The following is a 14680-nucleotide window of genomic DNA, read 5'->3' as shown; positions in this document are numbered from 1 at the left end:
TACAAGTGGCAGTTTATGACATAGTGCACTCTCAAACTTTTCTTTTAAAAATAGTGTATATAAAGAGGCTTTGTACATTTTAAAGTATTTGTATATTCATTCAAATACCTATTTCTGCTGATGATATATAGTTATATATAATTTCAGGTTGTAAACTTTTTTAAAAAAAAAAATATTTTTTAGTTGTAGTTGGACACAATACCTTTATTTCACTTATTTATTTTTATGTGGTGCTGAGGATCAAAACCAGGGTCTTGCACGTGCGAGGAGAGCACTCTTACCTCTGAGCCACAACCCCAGCCCAGGTTGTAAGCTTTTTGATGTTGAAAAGCTCTGATTTAAACTTCGGGGAAATGCAGAACCTCTATCTTAGCACTTAACACCTTTCCTGCCTTTTATTAACAGGTACTTAGATTAAATCATTTGAAATCTAAGGTTGCCAAAGGAGATACATTGAAGGTGTTCATCGCGGGTATCCAAATGTATGTAGAAGACATAATATGTTACCTTGAGAGAAAAGCTAAATGAAACACATACACATCCTAAAAACCTTTCATGCAGTGAAATATTTTCCCACAGTCCATCTGAAAAGTCTGCTGCTACTACACCCAGTATATTAGTAACTCAAAGTAAACTGCTTCTGAGGTGTGTATTTTAAGATGAAGGCAGGGTATTCTCAGATGCTCTAAAATAATAACTTTGAAAGACGACAAAATTGAAGATTGTCTTTAAGTCACAATTTTGTTCCAAAAAAAGAAGTGTTACTTAAATCAAATAGCACAAACTCATTTATTTACCAACATTAATGAAACACTCTAAGGGTCTTACTCCATTGTCTCTGCACATTAACATAATAAGCATGAATTTAATTTTGAAAACTTTGATTCAAAAATAAACATTTGAATTGCGTCTCAAATTCTACCATTAATTTGTCTATTTTCAACATATGTAGCAGTTTCAGAGACATCTCAGAGTCTTTCTCTTGTACTTGATGATGTTAGAATGGTTGGGTAGTGAATTTGCACCCCACAGTCAAGCAAAGAATTCATGAATTATTTGTCTGCTTTCACACCAGCAGAGGCCAGAAGAGAGCTACTTTTGGAGAAATAATCAGTGGGAAACTAGAGGATGAGCAATCATAAAAGAAAATTTATAGGGTAAATAGAATATGAGTTGGATATCTTCAGTTCAATAAAGAAAGCTCATTGGGCTAAAAAGATTTTCAACATAGCTTTTATTGGAATAAAGCAAATGGCAAAAGCAAGAGTTCATGGTCTTGAGCAGAAAATAAAAATCAATAAACATTGTATATCCACCTTATGCTGGGCATTTAGGAATACAGGGAGACTGGTGAGATCCTATTACCCAGTGGGAGAGCAGATGTCACATATAAAAATGCCTAAGAGGTCAAAGAAGCTTAAGCTGAGTGCCAATGAAATCTTAAAGATGATTAGAACCCAAACAGCATTTGGATAAGTTAACCTAGAGAAGTGGGGGGGGGGGGGTGGGCAATATAAATCAGGAAATTAAACCAAGTTCGGAAATGCTACAATGCTGTCAGAAGGAGCCTTAGTGATAATTTAACTTAGCCTCTCAATTTATAATAAATAAATAGAACAAAAATTTGGTGACTGCCGTGGTCTCAAAGGGCTGGAGTTAGAATCTATATTCAATATAGTAAAAATTACCTGGATGCTTGATAGGTAAAGATTCTCAGTCTTTGGGAATTTTGATCCAGGTGTAATCCAAGTTTTTGTATTTTTAACAAGTTCCCAAGTTATTAGTGTGAAGCAAATTAAATATTTCTATAACTACAGGGAAAACTAGCAATCATTAAAAGCTTCAAGCATCCTCTGACAGAAAAATTTTTAAGCTAGGTAATAATGAATTAGTTTAGATAGAATCATCAGAGAGATATATAAAATGTATTTGGCAGGTGGAGCAAGGAGGATGGGTATGCAAGAGAAAAATTTAGTAACCTATTGTATTCCAAGTACAGAAAGCACCAGAGCCAAGATGGTGGCAATGGAATGGAAAAGAAGAAATAAAATTAGGATGCATGAAATGAAACTATAGCCACTTCATGATTATGTGTTTCATACCAGAACTAGCAGCTAATAACACAAAGATGAGTATAACACAATTTCTAAATGAGACTACAATCAGTGGTTACAAGATACATTACAAAGTAAGAATCAACGGACTATATTCCCCAATGGAAATGAGGAGAGATCCTTGTTCAGCATGTCACTTATAATTGCATAACTTGAAAAAATAGGAATGAATTCATCTATAACTCTAAAGTGAAGTTAAAGGGGGGGAAAAGCAATAGTAAAGGATTTAATAGCAATTACTTAGTGAATATGTATTTACGCAACATGTTATTCTCTTCATTCAAGTGTTTCTATTATACACTTAAAGATTTGCTTTTTCTTAAAACTGTTTATTTTCCTTCTAACCATTTGTTCACTCATATATCTGGACCTTTTTCACTGTCAACATTTCTCCAAATATTGACAGAACAAATAAAAGATGAAATTTAGGCCATCCATGTATCTTGATAAGATATTTGACAGAAAAAAAGTGGAAAATGGACTTAGAATTTGAGGGAGATGTATTTCCACTGATCCAGGCAAGTGTTTTCACAACCTAAATCAATAATTCTTGAAATAAAAAGGTAGGTAAGCTAGGGAAAGCCTCTGAATTTAAGTCAGAGGATATTTAGGTGTCCCAAAGGATAGATTCGGTTGTTGCGAATGAATATTCCATCAAGAACAACTAGCAAATACAGATAAATTACAAAAATCATCTCTTTAAATGCACTAGAGAGCTGCCAAGCAACAATGGCTTGCAGTCCTAAGTTTAGGGAGAGAGAAGAAGCTTCCAAGAGGTGAGCTGAATTTTGTTTTTCCTTGGGGACCAGACGCTGAGAACTGAGGTTGGCCACTAGGAGACTGAGGACCCAAAAGAACTGGTCAATTCATGCTTGAGTGACAAAACTAGAGACCTAGGAAGCTTTATTCACAATTTTCCCCTCAAAATGTTTGTCGGATTTTGAAGTTATACAGGAAAGGAGGCTAAGAAACCTTGATAAAAAAATACTTTTTAAAAAGTAAATGGGGGCTGGGGTTGTAGCTCAGTGCTAGAGGCTTGCCTAGCACTTGTGAGACACTGGATTTGATCCTCAGCACCACATAAAAAATAAGTAAATAAAGGTATTGTGAAAAAAATGAGTAAATGGTAAGTTTTATGTTCATTTTTATCACAATAAAGAAAGTTCTACAAAAATTGCTTTCACTGTGCTGAGGAGACCAATAATAAAGTTCAGGACTTACCATGAGGAGATGCGCTGGGAAACACACCAGACTTGTTGAAAGATATAGAGGGCTATGACTCAGCAACGGGGTAAACAGACTACATATATACCTTACCAACACTGCAACCCAGCCTCTGCCCATAACTGGATTAAAACAATCAGCCCCCTCTGCTTAGCAGAGGAAAGTGAGTCCTCTCTGGAGGAATGTAAACCTGTCTGAGACCTCATGATGTCCAGCGTTTGATTAAAAAAGTGTTAGACGCACCAGAAGATAATCATGTAACCAGCAATTGGGGGGCAGATCAGATAGCAGGTTGTACACGTGATCTAGACATTGGAGTTAGCAGAGAAGAACTTTAACTGATTAATATACTCAAGAAAATAAAAATATGAGGATAGACTTTAAAATGGAGAATTGCACTAGAGAATTGAAATCTTTTTAAAATTAAAAGGAAATGCTATCCTGCAACCTGGACATGTGGAAAAATGAGAATTCATACCCCATTTAAATCAAATGTATGATATGTCAAGATCATTGTATTGTCATGAGCAACTAATAAAAAAATAAATCAATAAAAAGGAAATGCTAAAAGTGAAACAGAATCCAAACTTAGGTTCTCAATTGATAACTTTAACAGTTGATTACATACAATAGAAGATAGGTAAGCTGGGATGCAGGTCAAAAGAAAACATGCAAACTAAAGAGATTGAAAAAGAGAAATGAGCATAGGAAATACATGGAACACCCTGGAAACTTCTAATATGAATAATGGGAGGGAGAGGATGGGCAGAAGCAATAGTGAAAACAATATTGAGACTTGAAACAACAAAAGACATCAACCCACAAATTCAAGAATTTCTTCAAAACCCCAGCAGCAGAAATGCAAACAGACCATTCCTAGACACATAGGAGTAAGATGCTAAAAATCATAAAGAGCAAATCTTTAAAACAGCCAGAAGAGGGGGAAAAAACGCATTACCTTCAAATAATTAACCAGATGGCCGATTTCTTAAACTGAAACCCAGGTGATGATGGAATGACATCTTTAAATTGCTGAAAGAAAATAACTGACATCCTACAATTTTATACTCTAGGTAGCTTTCAAAATTTTAATAAAGATATGTTCAAAGAAAAGCTGAGACAATTCATCACCAGCAGTCATGCCCTAAAATACTATCCTAAATTCTTAAGATTAAAGGAAAATGGTTCCAAACAAAAACATGGAATTTTAAGGGAAAAAAAATGAAGAACAATGGAAATGTATTTTAAATGTACATATTATCAGATATTTTACTAATAAATTTTATAAGAAGTTAGCATTAAGCTCAAGAAAAATCACAGATAACAAGCTTTATAAAAATGTCCAGCCAATCATGCATTTGCTTGACAGATTCATAGTATCAAAGATTCAAAATTTGCCAGGTGCTATGGCACACACCTATAATCCCAGTGGCTGGGGAAGCTAAGGCAGAAAGATACTAAGTTCAAAGCTAGCCTCAGCAACTTAGCTAGGCTCTGAGCAATTTAGATCTTGTCTCAAAAAAAACAAAGGGCTGGGGTGTGGCTCAGTGGTTAAGCACCCCTGGGCTCAATCCCCACTACCAAAAAAAAAAAAAAATCAAAATTTTTACCAGAAATAATCTAGTTCTGTTTCTCATTTTTTTTAAGTTTGAGCCTGGAGGTTTAGATTAACAGGTAAATTTAAAATTTGGAATCACAAATGACAGCCACAGTGTTATACCAAATTTAGTAATAAAATTATTTTCAATAATCTGGTAATTCAACATCAAGATTAAGTTGAGTCACAAAAATAAACTGTTGCCAGTGGGAAATATTCTTAACATCTATCTTGCATCTTGCATTGTAAAACAATCTATTAAACTACTCCAAAAGAGAAACAAGTTGAGTCATTTGCAATGTCTGACATCATGTAAGTAGCCAAAATTTTTCAAGAACTATGCATTAATATCCATTGGAATTACACTGAAGGTAGCAAATGCAATGAAGCCTTGCTTGCTGTTTCAGTATATAGTACATAGTGTGTCAGTTGTGCCCTATTCTGTGACTAGAAGTAACTAAACCAAATATTTAAAAATACTGTTCAGAAGCACAGCCTTTCTGATTCCATATCTTTATGAATTTCTAACATAAGTATACAAAAATAATCAGGAATACTTTAATCTGAGTTGCCATGAAATTTGAGTTAATCTGCCTCAAGTTAACTCCATGCTACTGTGTATTTGCATGATGTACTTTAATCTTACAAAAGGAGTATACCCAATGAAGATACAGCGACCCAATAAAGTGCCTTAAATATAGTAGGACCGAATGCATGTTTGTTGAGTAAATAAATAATAAATGAGTCAGATCCAGGAAAATTGGTATGTGTCTAACACTGCCAACACTTCACCATTTTACCCAGGTCAAGTATTTTTCCTTTTGGGGCTTTAAGTTTCTCAGCTGTAAAATGAGAGATGGGATGATATGATCTTGAGGTCCCATCTAGCTTCATCGGCTTCCTACGCTTAGATAATTAGCAACTTTCAGGAGGGCAGACTCAAAAGCAGTGAGCAGCCTGCTCTTTAGAGCCAGATAAACCAGGCTAGAGTTCCAGTTCTGTCACTTCAGGGTATGATATGAGTAGTGCATTCATATTCTCTGAGCTTTTCATACCCACAAGTAACAAGGTTATTATGGAGATTAAATGAGATGATATAGGGGCTTACTACAGTGTCTGGTACACAGAGGCTATTCAGCAACAGGTAGTCCTCGTCAGCATTATCTGTATTGCAGAGATGTTGATGAATCAGAAAGAACACTTCTCAGATAAGTCAGACTCAGAGCTGGGCCTTGAAAAACAGTAAGATTTAGGTATTCTAGGGGAGCAAGGCACAAGAGGGTGATTTCAGACAGGAAAGAGAGTCACATGACCAAAAGTCTGGCGGCAGAAGAACAGGAGGGATGTTGCAGGTTGTGGGGATGGTACAATAATTGGCCTTCGCAGGACAGTCCAGTAGGACAGACACAACCCATCAGGGCCCACATCCACTGGTAAGTCAGGAGCTCTGAAGTTGTACCACGTGAGCTCCAAAACCCATCATTCTAAGCCCCTGGCTCCTCCCTGCTTTCTAAAGGTTAAAACCCTGGAGGAGGGATACAGAACACAGTCCCTCCTTTTAATGACAGAGTCGTTTAAAATGCTGTCATTTTTGAAGATTGGATTTTATTTCCTAAATGTCAATTGGCCATTCTTATTTGCTCAGAATGAAGTCAGCAAGGACGAGAGGCAGATGTTGAAAAGTCTTCCTGGGACCAGATGACAAGTGAAAGACCAAGTGAGCACATCTAGAAAAACACAGAGGGATTTTCCAAAACGTGCTCAACACTGTTTCATAATTCAGGGCTTGAAAGAAAAGCCAGTTTGGCCTTCTGCAGATGCAGTGCCCAGAGCACTGATACCTCTACTGGAAGGGAGGTATGCATTTCAGGTACAAGATGTCCACTCAGCAGCACTAGCTGTCCCCCAGTGTACCTTCCCCTGCACCTCATTTGTTCCATGTGGTGTGGAGGAGGAGCCAGGTTAACTGACAGAGCTGCTGAATTTAGGTATCCAGAGATGTTCCCTGTTGCACCCCGCTGTCTGACTCTGCATCAAAACCAGGGGAAAGCCTCCTTAATCAGGAAAGCAGGAGAGTGGGGAGGACACTTGCACCCTAAATATTAAAAAACATGACCTACTTGTCCAAACACCTACAAACAAGGGGGAACAACGGAAATGATCAACACAAAATCATCTATGTAAACTGAGACAGGTCATTGTTCTGTTTGTCCTTGGACAATGTAAAATTTGTGTATTGTGGCAGTCTCTCTCCAGAAAATAGCCCACATGCTCCCTTGCTTTACCCCAAAGCTGTCTGTCTTGAGAATGCCTCCATTATGCCTTGAATATGTATCTACTTTCCCAAATGAACCTCTGTTCTTTGCCTTTGAAAAAATATTGTATATTTTTCATTCATTAGAAACTAATATAAAAAAAAAAAACTACAATCTTCATCTCAAGAGGAGATAAACCTTTTATCAAAGAAAGACATTCAGCATTTGGTTATTTGGGATTGGCTAACTTCACTTAGCATTATCTTCCCTAACTTCATGCATTTACCTGCAAATGCCATGATTTTATTCTCTTTTATTGCAGAGTAATAATATTCCATTGTGTATCTATGACACATTTTTTCTCTCCATTTCTCTACTGAAGGGCATCTAAGTTGGTCCCACAGTTTAGCTATTGTGAATTGTGCTGCTATAAACATTGATGTGGCTGTGTCCCTGTAGTATGCTGTTTTTAAGTCCTTTGGGTATAGACCAAGGAGAGGGATAGCTGGGTCAAATGGTGGTTCCATTCCCAATTTTCCAAGGAATCTCCATACTGCTTTCCATATTTACTGCACCAATTTGCAGTCCCACCAGCAGTGTATGAGTGTACCTTTTTCCCCACATCCTCACCAACACTTATTGTTGTTTGTATGCATAATAGCTGCCATTCTGACTGGAGTGAGATGAAATCTTAGAGTGGTTTTGATTTGCATTTCTCTAATTGTTAGCAATGATGAATATTTTTTTCATATATTTGTTGATTGATTGTACATCATCTTCTGAGAAGTGTCTCTTCAGGTCCTTGGCCCATTTATTGATTGGGTTATTTGAATTTTTTGGTGTTTTAACTTTTTGAGTTCTTTATATACCCTAGAGATTAGTGCTCTATGATTCATAGTGGGATAGGGAGGGGGAGCGTGGGAGGAATAGATGAACTCTAGATAGGGCAGGGGGTGGGAGGGGAAGGGAGGGGGCATGGGGTTAGAAATGATGGTGGAATGTGATGGACATTATTATCCAAAGTACATGTATGAAGACACGAATTGGTGTGAATATGCTTTGTATACAACCAGAGATATGAAAAATTGTGCTCTATATGTGTAATAAGAATTGTAATGCATTCCACTGTCATATATAAATTTAAAAAAATTTAAAAAGATGAGATAAACCACTTAATGTGTTTTCTCTCTCCTCCAGTCATTTAATTATTCAGTTCCTCTGACTGCCTGGGCCAAGGAGACCCTTGATGTAATTTCAGGGGCTCCAGAATCACCCCTATTTGCTTCTGACCCTCACCTGAATGCTTGTTGGTACAGAATTATTTCCTTCTATTAAAGTATTCTACCTCCAAGAGCTCCTGTTTGAAGCATGAACACTCCCATCTAACTTGCTGAGCATTTTAGCAGTGATCCTTATGTTGGCAGTGATTCATTTCTCAGGTAATCTACTGAAAAAGGTCTCAGAAAAGGGTTTTCTGGAGAGTGAAATACTGCAGAAAAGACAGAAGTATTTGAGGCAAAAATCACTCCTTGTAGAACAGACACCAGGTATTGCCAAGGACAGGCACGGAGAGCACTTACGGAGCACACCAAAGTTTGTTCTTTGGGTTCCTGTAGTTGTACCTGTGAGTGAGCCCGGCCATGATGGTGACAGGATGGCTCTTCTGAGTTTTGTGAAGCTGTTATGTACAACAGGGGACCCTCTTGTGGGGCCCTGGCATCATGAAGTCCTGGCCAGGCATGCGGATAAGAAGGCACTGAAGAGAAGTTTCTTGGAAGGTGCCATGGCTCTTCTTGTCAGCTCCTAGTTTGGTTATTCCATCTGGATGAAAGCTACTCATCTATGGGGAGTTTTTTGATTGTTAGTTTTGTTTGGTTTGGGGGATACCAGAGATTGAACTCAGGGGCACTCGACCACTGAGCCACATCCCAGCCCTATTTTGTATTTTATTTAGAGACAGGGTCTCACTGAGTTGCTTAGTGCCTTGCTCTTGCTGAGGCTGGCTTTGAACTTGCGATCCTGCTGCCTCAGCCTCCCAACCTGCTGGGATTACAAGTGTCCGCCACCACGCCTGGCTCTTTGGGAAGATTCGAATAAAGGTAGTCAGATTCTGGTGTTGCTGTAGCAGGTCTGATGCTGAAAAACAAAATCTGAGTAGCTCTACCTCACAAGGAGTTGGTATGATATGCTCCTAGCTCCATGAGTGTCCCTGAGCTCATTCTGAAGTCCCTGAAGTCATTTTATACTAAGACATTAGTACTTTTTACATTGTGTTGGCATTTTCACTGGTAGTTACAGCAGTAATGATAGGTAAAATGTGTGCCTTAAAAAGATAGTAGTCAGGCTGGGATTGTGGCTCAGCGGTAGAGTGCTCGCTTAGCACGGGCAGGACCCAGCTTCGATTCTCAGCACCACATAAAAATAAAGGCATTGTGTTGTGTCCATCTACAAAAAAAAAAAAAAAAAAAGATTTTCTCTCTCTCTCTCTCTCTCTCTCTCTCTCTCAGGAAAAAAAAAAGATAGTAGTCATTGTATTCTTCATTACCATGTGTTGGTAAGGGGGTAAAGCCATTTTTATTGAAAAACATCCTTGCTGAAATTGTCATGGATTAAAGGGTGCTAAGGAGATGTAGCAGTTCCATGCAACATGGGATCCTAGGTGGATCCTGGATTAGGGAAAAAAAAAAAACATAAATAGAAATTTGGAGAGAATTTACTATTTATAGTTTTGCTAATAGTGTTTTACAATGCTAAGATCTTGGTTTTGCTAAAGGTCCTACAGTACATAAGATCTTAACATTAGAAGAAACTAGGTGTCAGGCATATGAGGATTCTTTGTATTATATCTGCAACTTTCCTGTAAAATAAAATAATAAATTTAAAAGAAAAAAAAAGTCCTTGCTGAACCTGCAAAAAATTATTGAAACTTTCAGCATCTTTTTAGTAGTTTAGGAATGGTTATCTTGATCAAAAGCCCTTGAGTTAAATTGTAAGCTAAACTAGTCACTCTGCATAGAATGCCATTTGAAAGGATTTACATATTATTACTTATACCTGGTTATTTGGCATACATTTTTCTCAAAAATGAATGAGATAAGCCTGTTACTTGAAAGAAAATAACTCATAATATTAGTTGCCAATGATAAAATTCAAGCTTTAAAGTAAAAATTGGAACTTTCACAAACTTGTATCTGATACTATGAACTTGACAGCTCCCCAATACTTTAAGACTTTTCTGATGAGCTTATTGATGGTTTTAATGAAGGTGATGTTTTATTATATAATAAATATGTCAATATTTAAGAGATCTGAATACCTCAGTAAACCAATATTTTCCAGATGACCAAAGCAAGATGTCAAATAATCATGCATGGGTAAAAGATTCAAATTGCAAGAGAGATATATGATTTTTAATAAAATGGGGTACCCAAAAAATCATTGCTGTGGTTTCAGATTCCACATTTTAACTGACCTTTAAAACTTTCCTCGTCTTTGTGTATTGGTTTATATTTAAGTGGAAGTTCATTCACTTTTGCCAATAGGAAGTCCATCTGTATTCCAGCAAATTTTATTTTAAGTGGAAGTCAGCCTTTATCCCACAGCACTTTCAGAGGTACTAAGTGTTGTTTATAGACACCTGGTGAGTGCTGGTTTTTAAAACAGGGTCAGAAAAAAATAAAGTTAATTCCATAAATCCTTAGAATTTCTACCTGTGATATTGTGGTACTAGAAGGCATATCTTCATCTTCAGTTCCTCACACAAAGCTCTTAAAATCCTTGTTATTTCCTTGGTGTTAGGAGGAAAAGAAGGGTTGTTTATTTGGTCATAATATTTGCCCTTAGTCTCTAGTTCCCAACACTAGAGCTTCTAAGACCATAGGATTTCCAGAGTGATAATATTTTTTGTATACTAATGAGATAGCTGGTATTTAGGTAGTTTCAGGATGGGGGCTGCTAACTAGAAAGAACAAAGCATAATTGAAAGTTGGACCTTCAGTCCTATTTCCTACCTCAACCCCAATTCTTAGGAGAGAAGCTAGAGATTGGATTGATCATCAATATCCAGTGATTTCAGCAAAGTAGCAGGATATAAAATAAATACCCATAAACCAAATGCATTTCTACACGTAAGCGATGAATCCATACAAAAGAAATTAGGAAAACCACCCCATTCACAATAGCCTCAAAAAAATAAAATAAAATAAAATAATTGGGAATCAACCTAACAAAAGAGGTGAAAGAACTCTATAATGAAAACTACAGAGCACGAGAAAAAGAAATTGAAGAAGATCTTAGAAGATGGAAAGATCTCTCATGCTCTTGGATAGGCAAAATTAATATCGTCAAAATGGCCATACTACCAAAACTGTTATACAGGTTTAATGCAATTCCTATTAAAACCCTAATGACATTCTTCATAGAACAAGAAAAATCAATCATGAAATTTATTTGGAAAAATAAAAGACTCATAATAGCCAAAACAATCTTCAGCAAGAAGAGTGAACCTGGAGGCATCCCAATACCAAACCCTGAACTATATTACAGAACAATAGAAACAAAAACAGCATGGTATTGGTTCCAAAAGACACGTAGACCAATGGTACAAAATAGATGACAGAGTGGCTGGGGTTGTGGCTCAGTGGTAGAGCGCTTGCCTCCCATGTGCAAAACCCTGGGTTCGATCCTCAGCATCACATAAGAATAAATAAGTGAAATAAAGGTATTGTTTCCAACTACAACTAAAAAATAAATATTTTTTAAAAAGTAGATGACAGAGACAAACCCACATAAATACAGTTATCTCATACTAGATAAAGGTGCCAAAAACATACATTGGAGAAAAGATAGCCTATTCACCAAAATAGTGCTAAGAAAACTGGAAATCCATATGTAGCAAAATTAAACTAAACCTCTATCTCTCACCCTGCACAAAAGTCAACTCAAAGTGGATCAAAGACCTAAGTCTAGAACAGAGACCCTGTGCCTAACAGAATAAAAAAATAGGCCCAAATCTTCATCATGTTGACTTAGGACCTGACTTCCTGAACAAGACTCCTAAAGCACAAGAAGTAAACTCAAGAATCAATAAGTGGTATAAATTCAAACTACAAAGCTTCTTCTCAGCAAAGGAAACAATCAATAATGTGATGAGAGAGCCTACAAAATGGGAGAAAATCTTTACCAAACACACCTCAGATGGAGCACTAATCTCCAGAATATATAAAGAAGTCAAAAAACTTAACATCAAAAAACCAAATAACCCAATCAATAAATGGGCTAAGGAACTGACCAGACACTTCACAGAAGAAGAAATACAATCAATCAACAAACATATGAAAAATGTTCAACATCTCTAGCAATTAGAGAAATGAAAAATCAAAACTAAGATTTCATCTCACTCCAGTCCGAATGGCAATTATCAAGAACACGAGCAATAATAAGTGTTGGCAAGGATGTAGGGGGAAAGGTACACTCATACATTGCTGGTGGGACTGCAAATTGAGGCAACCACTTGGAAAGCAGTATGGAGATACCTCAGAAAACTTGGAATGGATCCACTATTTGACCCAGCTATCCCACTCTTTGGTTTATACCCAAAGGACTTAAAATCAGCATACTATAGTGACACAGCCACATCAGTGTTTATAGCAGCTCATTCTTCTTTAAGGCTAAGTGATATTCCATTGTGTATATGTACCACATTTTCTTTATCCATTCATCTGTTGAAGGGCATCAAGGTTGGTTCCATAGTTTAGCTGTGAATTGAGCTGGGGTCCTGGAGGTGTTAGCCGGGGTGTTAGCAAGGGCGTTGGCTGGGGTAGGAGCTACTTCAGGTGAAGACATAGATTGAAGCAACTAGTTTCAGTCCAGAGCACTATCCCTTTCCACAGTGACAGTCCTGGGACTCACCTGGGCACGACTGAGAGAGTAGTTCTGGGATTACTATTGACTTCCCCTGTAGTAACTATGCCCAGCATGTACTCAGATTTGGGATCTTCCAGACAAGTCCCATAACCAGGGCAAGATTTAAGGAGAAGTGCAAATACCTCTAACTGGGGGTCTTGGTAGATGGGAATTCAGAGGGCAGAGGGTATAGAGGTGGCTGCTGTGTGAGTACTCAACCCTGGTCAGCAATCCTAACCTTCCAGTCCTCTACCCGCACCTTATCAAGGTTCTTAGCATATCAACAAGGGCCAGCACGCTACAACTTAGGAAGCTTTTCTAAGCCTTACAAAAGATTTTAAAAATATATCTGGAAGTGCTCTTCATCTCAGTGTTTTTGATTCCATTCCAAGCTTTGATGTCACCTAAAACCATTTGTCATAGTGACCTTGCCCTGCAGAACATGGCTCTACCATTTGCTTAGAGGAGTCAAAAATGTCTATTTTTCCTCCCTCAGGAAAAAAAAAAAAAAAGGGAAACTTTTTTCCATGTTCCATTTTATTTTCAGCTCTTTTGAGAAGAAGATAAGCTGACAATGAAACATGATGATTGGCATGTTATTTTTAAGTGAATTTTTAGTGGCAAATAATTCATTCCATCTGGGAAAGGCTGATCAACATTTTCGGCAATGAGGCGCACATCAGGATAAATTATTTCCAGCATTGTTTTTAAAAAAGTTTATTTGGATCCAGATCCACATAACTAGTTGCTCAGGGTCAGTGGCATTTCCTGACCCTGAGAGGGGCTAATCCCTTGGCTGTTTCCCTCATCCCTTAAGGTCAACATCTCACAATATCAAAGACCATTTGCTCACCAGACACCTCCCTGGGGCATCTGTCACCCAGTTCCTGGGGACTGTTGTGGTTGCACTGTGGTAGTAGTTCACATTGTACTTCACCCTCGCCATTGGCAAAAGCATCAGCAGTATCATATATCTGCAGCTGAACTTGGCATCTTTGTGTACTGTTCCCATAGCACACATCCTCTCATTTGAGAATAGGGAGCTAACACAGACAGGGAACATGAAAGAGAACAAAGGTTAGACTTGTCCCAGGGCTCCATTTTGGTCTATCCAGCTCTCACAGGTCCTATAGGAGATCCACAGTTAAAAGCATTGGTAAGAAGGAAGGAAAGAACAAATATTTGCACTCATTCATTCATAAGAGCGTTATTCACCAAAGCCAGAGGCGGAAGCAACCCAAATGTCCATCAATGGATGAATGAATAAATAAAATATGGGTATATTCATTCAATGGAATATTATTCAGTCTTAAAAAGGGTGGGAATTCTTGCATGCAACAACATGGATAAACCTCAAAGGCATCATGCTAAGAGAAATAGGCCAGACACACACACACACACACACACACACACACACACACACACACGATTCCCCTGATTCCACTTATATGAGGTACCTAGAATAGGCAAATTCACGAGAAAAAAAAATAGAACAGAGGTTACCAGGGGCAAAGGGAAAGGCAGCAAAATAGGGAATAGGGGATTATCATTTAATGGATACAGAACCTCAGCTTGGAACTATGAAA

Source organism: Marmota flaviventris, chromosome 16 (genome assembly GCF_047511675.1).
Source record: "Marmota flaviventris isolate mMarFla1 chromosome 16, mMarFla1.hap1, whole genome shotgun sequence".
NCBI lineage: Eukaryota > Metazoa > Chordata > Mammalia > Rodentia > Sciuridae > Marmota > Marmota flaviventris.
Note: the sequence above shows the minus strand (reverse complement) of the source record.